This window comes from Monodelphis domestica, chromosome 8, assembly GCF_027887165.1.
Source record: "Monodelphis domestica isolate mMonDom1 chromosome 8, mMonDom1.pri, whole genome shotgun sequence".
Lineage (NCBI taxonomy): Eukaryota > Metazoa > Chordata > Mammalia > Didelphimorphia > Didelphidae > Monodelphis > Monodelphis domestica.
In genome coordinates this window covers 236,615,837-236,628,404 of record NC_077234.1, presented here as the reverse complement: position 1 = coordinate 236,628,404, position 12,568 = coordinate 236,615,837, and the positions used below count along the sequence as shown (strand labels likewise).

At 39.2% G+C, this 12,568-nt stretch overlaps 1 protein-coding gene across 1 annotated transcript in view; it reads left to right on the top strand.

Annotated features, from left to right (window-relative positions):
• The window catches only part of CLTRN (collectrin, amino acid transport regulator), a 93,593-nt gene that overhangs the window by 71,341 nt on the left and 9,684 nt on the right, over positions 1-12,568 (top strand). The gene's annotated exons all lie outside the window — the stretch shown is intronic.

Sequence of the window (12,568 nt, the reverse complement as noted above, 5' to 3'; positions counted from 1 at the left end):
TATGTAAGAATGCAAAAGCTCATTTAAAAAATTTAAAAAATATTAAAATGTCCTTCCTCCATGAGAACCTGTTAATGTACATAGTCTTCCTAATGATTTTTGAGGGTTGTGGAAGCATTATGACTTACACTCTTATTTTTATATAAACTAGGAAAATAAAGATCATTCCCAGGCAGAATTGTATACCCTAGTGGGATTGGGAGTGGAAATAGGAGGGAGGAGAAACACATAGATATCTTCTTCATGTGATCCTTTGGGTAAGTTTGTGTGATTCCCAGAGTTTCTGTCCTGGCACAGGGGAACTGTGTCTGATCTTTTTATTCGTGGGAGATCCCTGCCAGTCTGGTCTACTGCTAGTTGGGTGGAAAGAGTGAGAAGGCTTATCTGAAATAGTCAGAGTTTAGGAAGAGATTCTTTAGTAAACCAAGTCATCAGTGTCGTCCTAGTCCCACCTTGAGTTCTTCTCTAGATTCTCTATCTCCTTAGGTAGGTCCTTGTAGACCCTCTACTCTCATACTGTTTCCTAGTGACCAAAAGTGCTTGCTCTCTCTCTCTCTCTCTCTCTCTCTCTCTCTCTCTCTCTCTCTCTCTCTCTCTCTCTCTCTCTCTCTCTGTGTCTCTTTCTCTCTCTCTCTCTCTGTCTGTCTATTCTGCCACCCCAACCCCCTTTTCCTCTTTGGAACATACCAATCCAATAGAGCTAGTTGTGGACTAAGTATCAGTCAGAGAAGCTCAATTAGCTTACTCTGTGGACATTATTATCTATACCCATCAACTACTTCCCATTTTTTAAATTCTTACCTTCTGTCTTAGATTTGATACTGTGTATTGGTTCCAAGACAGAAGAAGCTGTAAGGGCTAGTCAAGGAGGGGGGGGGATGACTTGCCCAGGGTCACATAGTTAGGAAGTATCTGAGATCAGATTTGAACCCAAGACCTCCCATCTCTAGGTTTGGCTCTTTATCCACTGACCACTTAGCTGCCCTCTTCCCCCACCCCAGACATCTTTTAAAATGAAGATTCTTAATCTTTTTTGGAGTCATAGACCCTTTTCAGAATAATGTTTTTAAATATATAAAATACAGCACATTGGATTACAAAGGAAATAAATTATATTGGAATGTGTGTGTGTGTGTGTGTGTGTGTGTGTGATTAGATGGCCCTGTAAATAGGGTGCTGGCCTGGAGTCAAGAAGATCTGAGTTCAAATCCAGATTCAGACACTTACTTGCGATGTTACCTAGACAAGTCATTTCACCCTGTTTGCCTCAGTTTCCTTATCTTTAAAATGAGCTGGGGAAGGAAATAACAAACCACTGTAGTACCTTTGTCAAAAAAAAAAACCCAAATGGGATCTTAAAGAGTCAGACATGACTGAAACAACTAAACAATAACAATAGCTGTGTGTGTATATTTTATATAGAGAGAGTGTGTATGCATGTATAGGTATAGGTGTGTGTATCCACGCATACACATACAACTAATTTTTTGACCCCAGTTTAAGAACCTCTACATTAAAATCTGACCACTCTCAGGCCAATTTTCTCACTCTTTCTACCCAACCACCAAGAGACCAGACTGGCAGGGATTTCTTATAAACAGAGAAATCAAAGACAAGTCCCCAAAGCTAAGACACAAGCTCTCCCCTTGAAGGGATCACTCAAACTCGTACAAAGGGTCGGGAGGGACGGTTCTGTATGTTTTTCTCATTCTCACTCTGACTAGGGGTGATGAATAAACCTGGAGGAAGTAGGTCAGCCTAAGGGAGTAAGAAAGTAATTCCCTGGGTAAGCTGGAGGTCAGGACAGCCAACGGTTTCTGGAAGCAATGGAAGCATCCCAGGGACTATATAGAAGAATACGATCAGTGAGTGCAAATATTAGATCGATGTCAGTTATCCTTTCATGAAGGTGGCATACTAGTCATAACCCCTCCAAAGCTGTGGGCTCTGGTCGGACCCCAGATACCTTCTGAACTCCAACTGTCTTCTTTTGTTGTTTAGTCATTTCACTCATGTCCAACTCCTCATGACCTCCTTTGGGGTTTTCCTGGCAAGAGACTGGCGTAGCTTATCATTTCCTTCTTCAGCTTATTTTACAAGATGAGGAAACTGAGGCACACAGGGTTACGTGATTTGCTCAGGGTCACACAGCATTCCTTGCTGTTGTCTGAGGCCAGATTTGAACTCAAGTCTTCCTGACTCCAGCCCTGGGACCCTATTCATTGGGCCGCCTGGCTGCTTCCTACTGTTTACACAGAGGCTCTCCTCTGAAAGTCCCCTTCCCAGGTTAAGCTAAAGTGAATGAGGCATAGGAAGTTAGATCCTGCAGAGAGGAAGAATAGGAGCTGACCGCCTAATAGCTCACTGATGCTGTTTGAAGTAGACCTAGTCTAATTGTTTCTAGGTGGGGGGAAGTGGCCGCTGGACAGCAGGAATCCAGGGCATGACATGCAAGACGGCATGGAGGCTTTTATGTGCGTTCTGCATTGCTCCCCAGATTGCAGCTTCACAGCCCTGACTGCAACAGCTGGCAACTGATGGCTGGTGGGGGTTAAGTCTGTTCATATTTTACAGCCCATGCCCCTTGAGCTCCATTTTCCACTCGAATATTGCCTCTGTTGTCAGCAATTCAAACCTCAGACTACTGACAAAGGAGGATTGGCAAGCCCGTAACCACCCTGGCATAGGTGAGGCCATCGCTTCTCTGAGCATTCCCAGATGCTGCCTGTCTGTCTATCTTACCCCATCCCACATCCGTCCCTTGGATGTTTATGTGTCCCAGGACACCTTCTGGGCTATCAGTGCCCAATTCCCACAAATGTGGCCTTAGAGAGTAGCATCTTAGGAAGGAAGGTTAAACATTGGCATCTAATTCATTTTTAAATTGAAAATGTTCTCTTCCAAAGCCCGCATCTGGCACTCCACACATGTGGAAAGTGGATGGTTGAATGCGTCATAGAACACAGAGTACTGATCGTAGAACATTAGGCTTAGAATGGCTCTTAGAGAATATTTTACCCAATTCTTTCATTGTATAGAGGATAAAAATGAGAATCAGAGAGGGGAAGCAACTTGCCCAGTATCACACAGTAAGTTAGTAGCTGAACTAAGACTAGGGTCTCTACCAGTTTGAGAGTCTATTATTTCCAGATGTTCTTTAGTATTATTCAGCTATACAATGTATATTATAAATGGGGAAATCTGCATTCTTAGTAAATATTTTACTTTTTCATTGTTTTCCCAGTTGACAGATTTTATAAAATTAAATTACTGACTTGTCCAGTTCCAGAAAAAACTTTCCAAATAACAGCCTGAAAATGATCTTCACTGGTGTTTTTGATGATTTGGTACATGTTGAGAAATGGCATAATGCAGGAATTTTAAAAATGAATCATGTTAAAGTAAGAGACAAGTACCATGTGCAGGCTATAGAAAAATATGCTATTGAGGAAAAGAAAGAGCTGATCGGTGGAATGAAGTCTGTGGACTTTGCCAGGCTGTTTAAGATTCTCATATGCTGGGGACACTAGCAAGCCAAGGTATTTTAATCCAAAAACAAAAATGGTCTTTGGCAGGATATTACAGAATTTTAAAAAGACTCATTACTTTGAGTTCAACAGGCATCAAATCAGTAGCTGAAGGAATGTAAAGGCCAATAATTTTTTTCTCATTAAATAATAATAGCTTCCTAAGGGTTTTTCTATGGCAATTCTGTAAATGAAGTAGTACATTATAGGTCATTAGGCAGATTTTTCCAGATGAGGAAACTGAGGTTTAGAGAGTTTAATTCACTTGTCTGAATTCACATAGAGAATTACTGAGATGAGATTTGAACCAAAGTCCAATAGGCCAGAACTTTATCCATTATACCACATTACCTTACCTCTAGAGAGTACTGAATACAGTTGAATTTGGCCATCTACAGAGTCTAGAAAGAATTGGGGCTTACTATTTTCTCTTCCTATGCTCCCCTAGAAGAATACAACAAATGAAAACTCTCATTTCAAATAACATTATGTAGCCCCCAATAGTGAGAGTGGACCACAGTAAAATCAAAGCCATAGTCTAGGTAAAGTCAAACGTGTAGCTCACCCCTCACATGAAGCCCCAAAAACCCTTCCTTTCCACCCCTCCCTGATGTACTTGGCAACAATTGGCTGTCCTTGTTCTACCCACTGAAGCAAATATTTCCCTGAGAATCTGAATTAGATGGTTACATATTTACTTGTGATTTATCAACCTATAGAAAACTCTGTCTAGATTCAATGAGATAAACTAAGTCTATTGTAAAAAAAAAAATGATAAATTATCTACATTCATTGTGTATGCAAAAAGCTTACCTAATCCCTTAGCCTATGCCACTTTCTCTATAAAATACTAGTTGTGATCAATAAACCTCACCTCTGATTGCTACCAGCTTCAGTGACCCTCCTGACTGATGCCTGTCATCCTTATCACCACATCTTATTCTCCTCACCCCTTTGGGATCACCAAATGTTTGTCAGGACCCCTTAGAACTCCCTGACATATTGTTATATGTTGTTTAAAATAAGAATAACAGATATTTAAGCATCTATTATGGATCAAGCAATGTACTGGGCATTAGATGAGATATAAACTTGGATAAATTGTGGTTTCTGCTTTCATGGAGTGTATAGTCCTGTAGGGACTATGTTACAGGGATGCCTACCCTTCAAATGATATTTCATTCATGTGAAGGCTTCCCCCAGTGCAAAGGGTGGATAAGAACAAGCTCCATGAGGTGACTGAAGCAGATGCTGAGAGCTTGGTCAGACACAGAAGAACCCAAGGTCATCTACTGCATCTTAGGCCACTGCCAGTCATCCTGACCTTTATTTTTCCATTGGACTTTGATGACTGTGGTAGAGAGAAGCTGATGACTTGTGCAAGTCTGCCTCATTTAAAACCAATTCAAGACACATCCAGTTCTTTCGTTGGTCATCCATGGAAACAAAGGATGAAAAACAAGAACAAGTCCTGTGTTGTTGTTGTTCAGTCATTTTTCAGTCCTGTCAGATTCTTCATGTCCCTTTTTGGAGTTTTCTTGGCAAATATACTTTAGCTCATTTTACCAATGAGGAAACTGAGGCAAATAAGGTGACATGATTTGCCCAGGGTCACATATCCAGTAAGGCTGGAGGCCAAATTTGAGCTCAGGATGAGTCTTTCTGACTCTATGCCTGGGACTCTACCCATTGTGCCATCTAGCTCCCCGGTTTCACAAGTGCCATGGGGGATATGAAACAACCACAACTGAAATACACAATAATACATAAGTGTATCATTAGTCAACTGAACCTTCCATCTCCAAAGTTATTATTGCTCTTTTCATTGTTAGATCTCATGATCTTGTCTCAATCTTCATTTTTCTTGACCTCATGCATCCTTTTACTTTGTGATTCACCGCCTCCTCTTGGATGCTGTCTTCTCTCTAGGCTTTCATGACACTGCTTTCTTCTAGTTATCCTTCTGGTATGATTTCTTCTTAATCTTCATTACTGGATCATCATCCAGTCATGCCTACTAATCATATGCATCCTCCAGAGCTCTCTAAATTCAGCTAGCCTGGTCCATGAGTCCAGAATCATAATTCTACTTAAAGCTTTTGTGGCTTAGTGCCAGTCAGAACCTTTTCTCTGCTTGCATAAGCTGTCATGAATTTGGGTCTTCTCCATGCTATGAGGCAGCATTCAAGTTGGACTTTATTGAAGGTTCAAATAACACATTTTTGGTCCTTACCGATGGTTTTTTATGATCTTAGAGAGATGTCTGGACAGCCAAGAGGTAGATGATTTGCCTTTGGTCACATTATTTTTTGGTATGTGTCAAAAACATGTCTTGAAGAACCCAGATTATGCTTTTCTATCTCCCCAAATGACAATACTCAGCCACTCAAATGAATCTACCATTTCATCCATGTGGATCTTCCATCTAATAATGCAGTTCAGTGCCTGAATATATGCATTACTTTTGTCCATATTTTCCCATAAGTTCAAGAGAGGCCTTCCTCAATTTTGCCTCCCCTTTCAAGAATATCAATGGAGCACATTGGCTATTCACTGATGATACCTTACCCTTTGACATAACCAATCAATATATTTTTTCATATCATACCTTATTAAAGATGTTCTTGACTTCAGTACTTCTGTGTAGCTTCAAATGATAGTAGTTTAAAATAAAATATATTGAATGACTATTACACTGATGTTAATGTAATGATGGAAATTCTAGAGAGGTAGTATTTCTTAATTTTAAAATAATCTATTAATTGGCCAACCTAACCTAGTCAGGTAAAAGAGTGTGAATTCACCTCAAGCAAGTCTACATATACCCCTCCTGAGATCACCACTCAGTCCCTCCTGGATATTCCAAGATATCTGGTTGCTAAATAGCCATTGAGGAGGTGGCCTTAGAGACCTCAACTCTTCCCTCATTACTTCATCACAAGACGTGAATGTCCTTGCTGGTACCTGGAAAACACCAACACATTCAGGCCAGAGCACCAAACTTTAAGTGAGTCCAACATGGCTGCTAGAGCTTGCTGACTTCCCTTACCTAAAAGAATTCTTGTTTACAGATAAATATGGAACAGGTCTCCATCCTGCCTAAGAAAAGACAGCCTAGTGCTGTGCTTTGAGACCTGGGAGCAAATTACGTTAGCTTGGAAGCTGACTGATCACTGAAACCAAGATTTAAGAATGGCTTCATGTAGAAATTATTACAATTTAACATTAATTTTCCTCATTAACACATATTACATTCGATAGACCATTGACTTTCTACTATGCACTCTTCTGACTTCTCTTCCTTCTGTTCAGTCAAGCCTCACCATAATATACCAATCAATAAACTAACCAACGAGCATTTAGTAGTTCATGTTACTATATGCCAAGCACTATGCTCGAAAGAGAAAGGCAGCTCTACAGAAAAACAATAATAGTAAAACAGTCCCTGGTCTCAAGGAACCTACATTCAGCTGGGGAAAACAACATGTACACATATGGACCAATTAGTGCAATAATGAATCCTATAGAGAGGTCATGTGCATTCCCTTCACAGTATCTGAAATTATAATTATGCAAAATATAGTCATTGATTGATTCCGGCCCAGGGGAAGCATGGAGTATGAATTCATAGAATGCAACCACGTTGCCAGATCTCTTAGTCACATTAATCGGGACCCAGCTTGTATCTATAAGTATATACCTAATATATGAATATAAGGTGATCTGGTTTGAAATAATGAATAAAGTCCAGACTTATGGGAAGTTTGGATTCTGAGAGTTACTATTAACTCTTGTACCTAATATAATATGAGGTAATATCTGGAAAAGTTTATGAAAAAGTTATTTGAATTTTTTTAAGAATCATCAATCCTTTTCCTTTCTAACCGTTCCTAGTCTTTTTTTCTCCCTAAATAGTTGTATGGACATAAAGCCTTCTCTCCTCCTCAGGGTATATCTGGCCAGAAGATAATAATTGTATTTGTAGCATCATTGTCTGTTGCCAAGGAGAAGTGAATGCAATGTCACAAATCAGCATTACAAAATCACTGTAGGCTCATCCAAAAGGCAGATGGGAGCTCTCCTGTTCAAACATAAAGTTTTTCAATAATTAGCAAATGATGACAAAACCCTGGAGATAAATTGTTTTACTGTTGTTTTAGTCATATATGCTTCATGGTTTCTGTCAAGGAATATTCTTTTCTCAAATATATGTTCTTTTGATATATCTATGATCCTTTTACACTCCCTCTAACTGTCCAAATCACACCCCCTTTATACTTCTCATCCAATGGGCCTTTTGTTCCTGTTTCTTATTGCCTTTCGATCCATGATAAAAATGGAATAAAAAATTCTTTTTTGTTTCTCCAAGGAGAATCTGTCCATCACTTTTAATCTCTCTCCTCTAAGAGGCAATGGGAAACTAAAGAAAAGATTAAATGCAAAAAGGTTGTTGTTCAGTTGTTTCTGAAGCCTGTCTGACTCTTCATGACCCCATTTGCGACTTTCTTGGCAAAGACGCTAGAGTCTGCCATTTCTTTCTCTAGTTCATTTGACAAGTGAATAAACTGAGGCAAACGGGGTAAGTGTCTTCCCCACGGTGACATAGTTAATAAAGTCTGAGGCCAAATTTGAATTAAGGAAGATGAATCTTTTTGACTCCAGGCCCAGTAATCTGTCCATTGAGCCACCTAACTGCCTCAAGTGAAAGATACCAATATAAAAAACCGAAAGATAAATAGAAGTTAAATAGTCTAATTTAGCCTACCAGATAACATTGAAAAAAGACTGAGAAAGTATATAACCAAGGAGTCATCGGACTGGAGAGGATTTTTCTGTAACTCATGTTGTTAGATGACTCCTGACCTATCTAAATTGGATAAAAGTTTAGTGGAAAAAAATACCAACTTCTTCCTTATACTTCACCTAATCTCTCATAGGAAGATGTAGGTCTTTCCTACATTCCTGTATTCCTTTCTTCTCCAAATGTAATTCTATATTTTCCCATTTCCTTTCATCTTATTTTCCAATGCTTTCATCCTTTTCTGTGATCTCCCCTAGACCCTCCTTTTTCCCATTTTCATATTAAAATATTCAGCCCCCAAATGAAAATACCATGCCTTTACAATGACAATGTATTCACAAAATATAGGTAGATGGTAAACGATCAGACTGCATGGAAGAAGTGACCTACTCTTTGGTTAGTTTGGGGTCATCAAGAAAACCAATCCAAATGATTCTGAAAAAGAGGCATTTTTTTTTCTGAATTAACCAGTCCTGTCATTTGGATTCTTCCAAATTTCAACCCTTAGACGTATTCTCTGGGTATGTTTCCATGGCCAGTGAATACATTTAGAGATGACATAGTCCTCCATATCCTCTGACATAAATAACTCTGCCTCAAGATTTCAAGTAATATTTAACCAAATCTTGAACAAGCAAGGAAAAGATATCTTAAATAGATATTTTGGAATTTGTTGAGTTACCAAAATTACGGTCCCATTCCTCTTGGACTATTCTTCTGGAGAAATCAGTAGTGTTCCTTCCAGAGATCCTTATCAGTGCTTCTCATCAAGTGGAATCAATCTAGCCTAATCATTCTGGAGGATATTGCCTTTAAATGGCATAACCTTATCTCTGATCAATAATAACCTTATCTCTCCAGGACTAGGGAAGGCAATGATCTTGTCTGCACAAGAGGTACTCTTTGCTCAATTTCTGGTTACCACTCTATCTAGTAACCTAATGAAAGAGCAATTTTTGTCTTGCCTCTTATCCTGACTCAATCTTCTAAGGGGCTCTCCTAAAGGTTTTGGAAAGAACTCTGGAAGAAAATATTATTTCTGAATATTTTAGACATAATAAAAAAGGAGATTTTAAGTTTCCATAATACAAAGAAAGAAACGATATCTATTCACAAGAGCTTGCATTCGAATAAAGAAGATGATAAGGACTTCTAGAAGTGTGTATGGTGTGTGTTTAAAGAGAATAACTACAAAGCAGCTAAATACAAGGTAGTTTGTGGGAGGCTACTAATAATTGGGGGATCAGAAAAGGCTTTATGCAGGAGGTAATTCTTGAGCCAAGTCTTAAAAGAAGAGAGGGGTTCTATAATAGATACAGCATGTTCTAGTTCACAACATTTTGACATATATTTTTCAAAATGAAACCATACTTTTAGAACACTGAATATTATGCATGCCATTGACAGTCTTCTTTTCCAAATCTGGCTTTGATTGCAGCCTCTAAGTTTTCAATCATGTCAATTCCTAGGTTTTGGGAGCATCTTTATCTCCATTACTCTGGGGGGAATTAACATTCTAGGCTTGGTGGCAAATGTCTATAATTCCATTTCCCAGAAGGCTGAGGTTGGTGGACCATTTCAGCTTGGAGAAGTGAGCTATGCAGTGAGACTAAAGCAGATCCGGTGCCTAATTTAAGTCTGTCACAAATAAAGTGAGCCCCTTGGAGGCCACGCAACTGTCTAAGGAGAGAACTGGCCCAGTTTAGAAACAGAGCAGGTCAGAGACTCTGGGCTATTCAGCAGTCTCTGGTGGGGGTGGGATCACCACATGTCACGCTACAAGGCTATGTTGTACTATTCTATCCCCATCTGGGAATTCCAAAAGAATTTTGCTTTGCAGTGGGTATCATTGTGAAGGGTAGCGTTCTGCACCCTCCGCTCTCCAGCCTGATAGTTAGGGGCAGAAGGACTGGCTTTTCCTCAGGGCCTTCTATCTCCTTCCAAAAGGTATGGTTTAGGGGGTGCTCTTTCCTCTCGTCACCATGGCACTTCTTCCTCAGCAGTAGATCTTTTCTCTTTGGCAATTTTTCTCTCCAGTGATTTAATTAACTATACTCCATAAAAATATGCCTGTTTTTCTCTCTACGAGAAATCCTCAGGTTCACACAAACCCTCTATTTTATGGACCTTATATCAGATGAAAAGTTACTAATGTGATCATAATACACAGGAGCACTCAATTAGAAACATTTATTCAGACAGAGGTTTTGCTCTTAGCTCCAATTAAAATTGTCTTTGTCTTGAACTCCCCCCCCCCCAGTATCTTTATATTTGAGGCAAAGTTAAGGATTCAGCAAATGTTTAAATAAAAAAGAAGCAAGAAGCAGAGTCTACAATGTCTGTTACCCAATAGGCATTGGGAGAAGTTGAGCAAAAATCCTTCTTTCATTGGGAAACTTCTCTTTTTCTTTCAGTGGGTTTTAATCTTCATTCTGAGTCTTCTGTTCCAAGTTGCTTGCCAACCAATGTCCCATCTCTAGCTCCTCTTTCTCTAACACAGCTCTGCTCTCTCAGTTTCTCTTTTTGCCTGTTGCCTCTGTGTATCTGATTCTCTCTACCTCAGTTCATTAAGTCCCAGGTGGGACTGGGAGTCTCCAGTTTTAAAGCCTCTGGTTGTCCTTTTCAGGCTACTCTGCCACAAACTATGTATGGCCCTTTAAGAACTCCCAGCCAGGACTCAGGTCCACCTTCTAGTGCAAAATTCACAATAATCTCAAACAGTTCTCAGAACTGAGTGGGAATGTTTATTCCTTTGAACCACAAATCCTCGAGTAATGGGCAATTCTCTTTTTCTTTTTTTTTTCTCTTGCCTTCTGTCTTAGAACCAGTATTCTGTATTGGTTCCAAAGTGGGAGGGCAGTAAGGCATAGGCAGAGGGGATTAAGTGATTTGCCCAGGGACACCCAGCTAGGAAGTGTCTGAAGTCACATTTGAACCCAGGACCTCCTGTCTCTAGGCTTGGTACTCTATCCACTGAGCCACCTTGCTGCCCCCATTATAGGCAATTATTAAACCTCTGTTCTATCAGTTTATCTATCTCTATCTAATATATTTATATTAAATATCAATATATTCTGAATTCACCATTTCTTCAATGGAGACAAGATCATTAAAAAAATCCTTCCCCATCAATTTCTTGGTGTGAATTTGTTTTATAGTTTGATGAAGGCATTCAGATCTTACAAGCCCACCTAGACTTTTTGTGACAATATTCTGGCATAACTTTGAATGAAAGACTAAATTTACTTGTAAAAATCACTTTGTTTAGTCTTTAGTTTCCTAGTTGTCAGTATCCTAGTCTTCATCCTGTCTCGCCAATTTTTTCTACATAGTAATGGCAAGCAATTGCTGCCTGGGTCTTGTCTCTGAGTTTTCCACTTTAGAAGAATCAGTGACAACCCCTCCAACTCTCAGATCACTCTAAAGGTCTTCACTTGTTTTCTGAGATTTAATTAAGCTATTTTGCAGCAAGAGTTTTTCAGTTCATGCTGCTGCTACTGTTTCATTGTGGGCTTTCATGACCCTTGAGAGTTTTGACTTCTCCACACGATTAGCCACTGCAATACATCTAACAGTCACTGAAGTGTACTCTTGAAAAGGTGCAACTTTGGCACATTTTCCTGAAGTAAAATCCATTCTTAAAAACTACAGAATTAAAAACACAAAAAAGAGAGCCATGAAACATGGGCACGACTCAAAATCCAGCATTTAACTGATAGACAACTGATGGTAGAAAAACCAGCTCAATCTTTTTTCCTGTGGTCCAGGTCAAGCCTTCTAAGTCAGCCTGGTGTCAGTAGAAAGTCCACACATATAACCATGGCTATTGATGACACAAAATGAAGCCACATAAAAATTCTTGTCCCTAGCAATTTGCACACCACTCTAGAAGAGAGGAACTCATTAACACTCAATTTTATTTTTAGAAAGAAAAAAAATGCTTTTTTGAAAACAATTCAGAGATTAAGTTTTATTATTCTTTATTAAGAATAATGCATACCAAGTGCTGGAGTCAGTTTATGATAGTATGGGCTATGAGATATGGCAGAGGACTGTCTGATTGTTGGATAACCTTTGAGCTCTTATCATTTCGAATGACCATAAGTTCGAGGCATTTTGTGGTACACAGCAGTTTCTTAGACTTTGAACTTTGTATCTAAAGGTCAAAAGAGAAAATTACAATGTGTGTATAATTATTGCTGACACTGCTTCAGTTGGATCAATCGTTTCAGTAATTTCC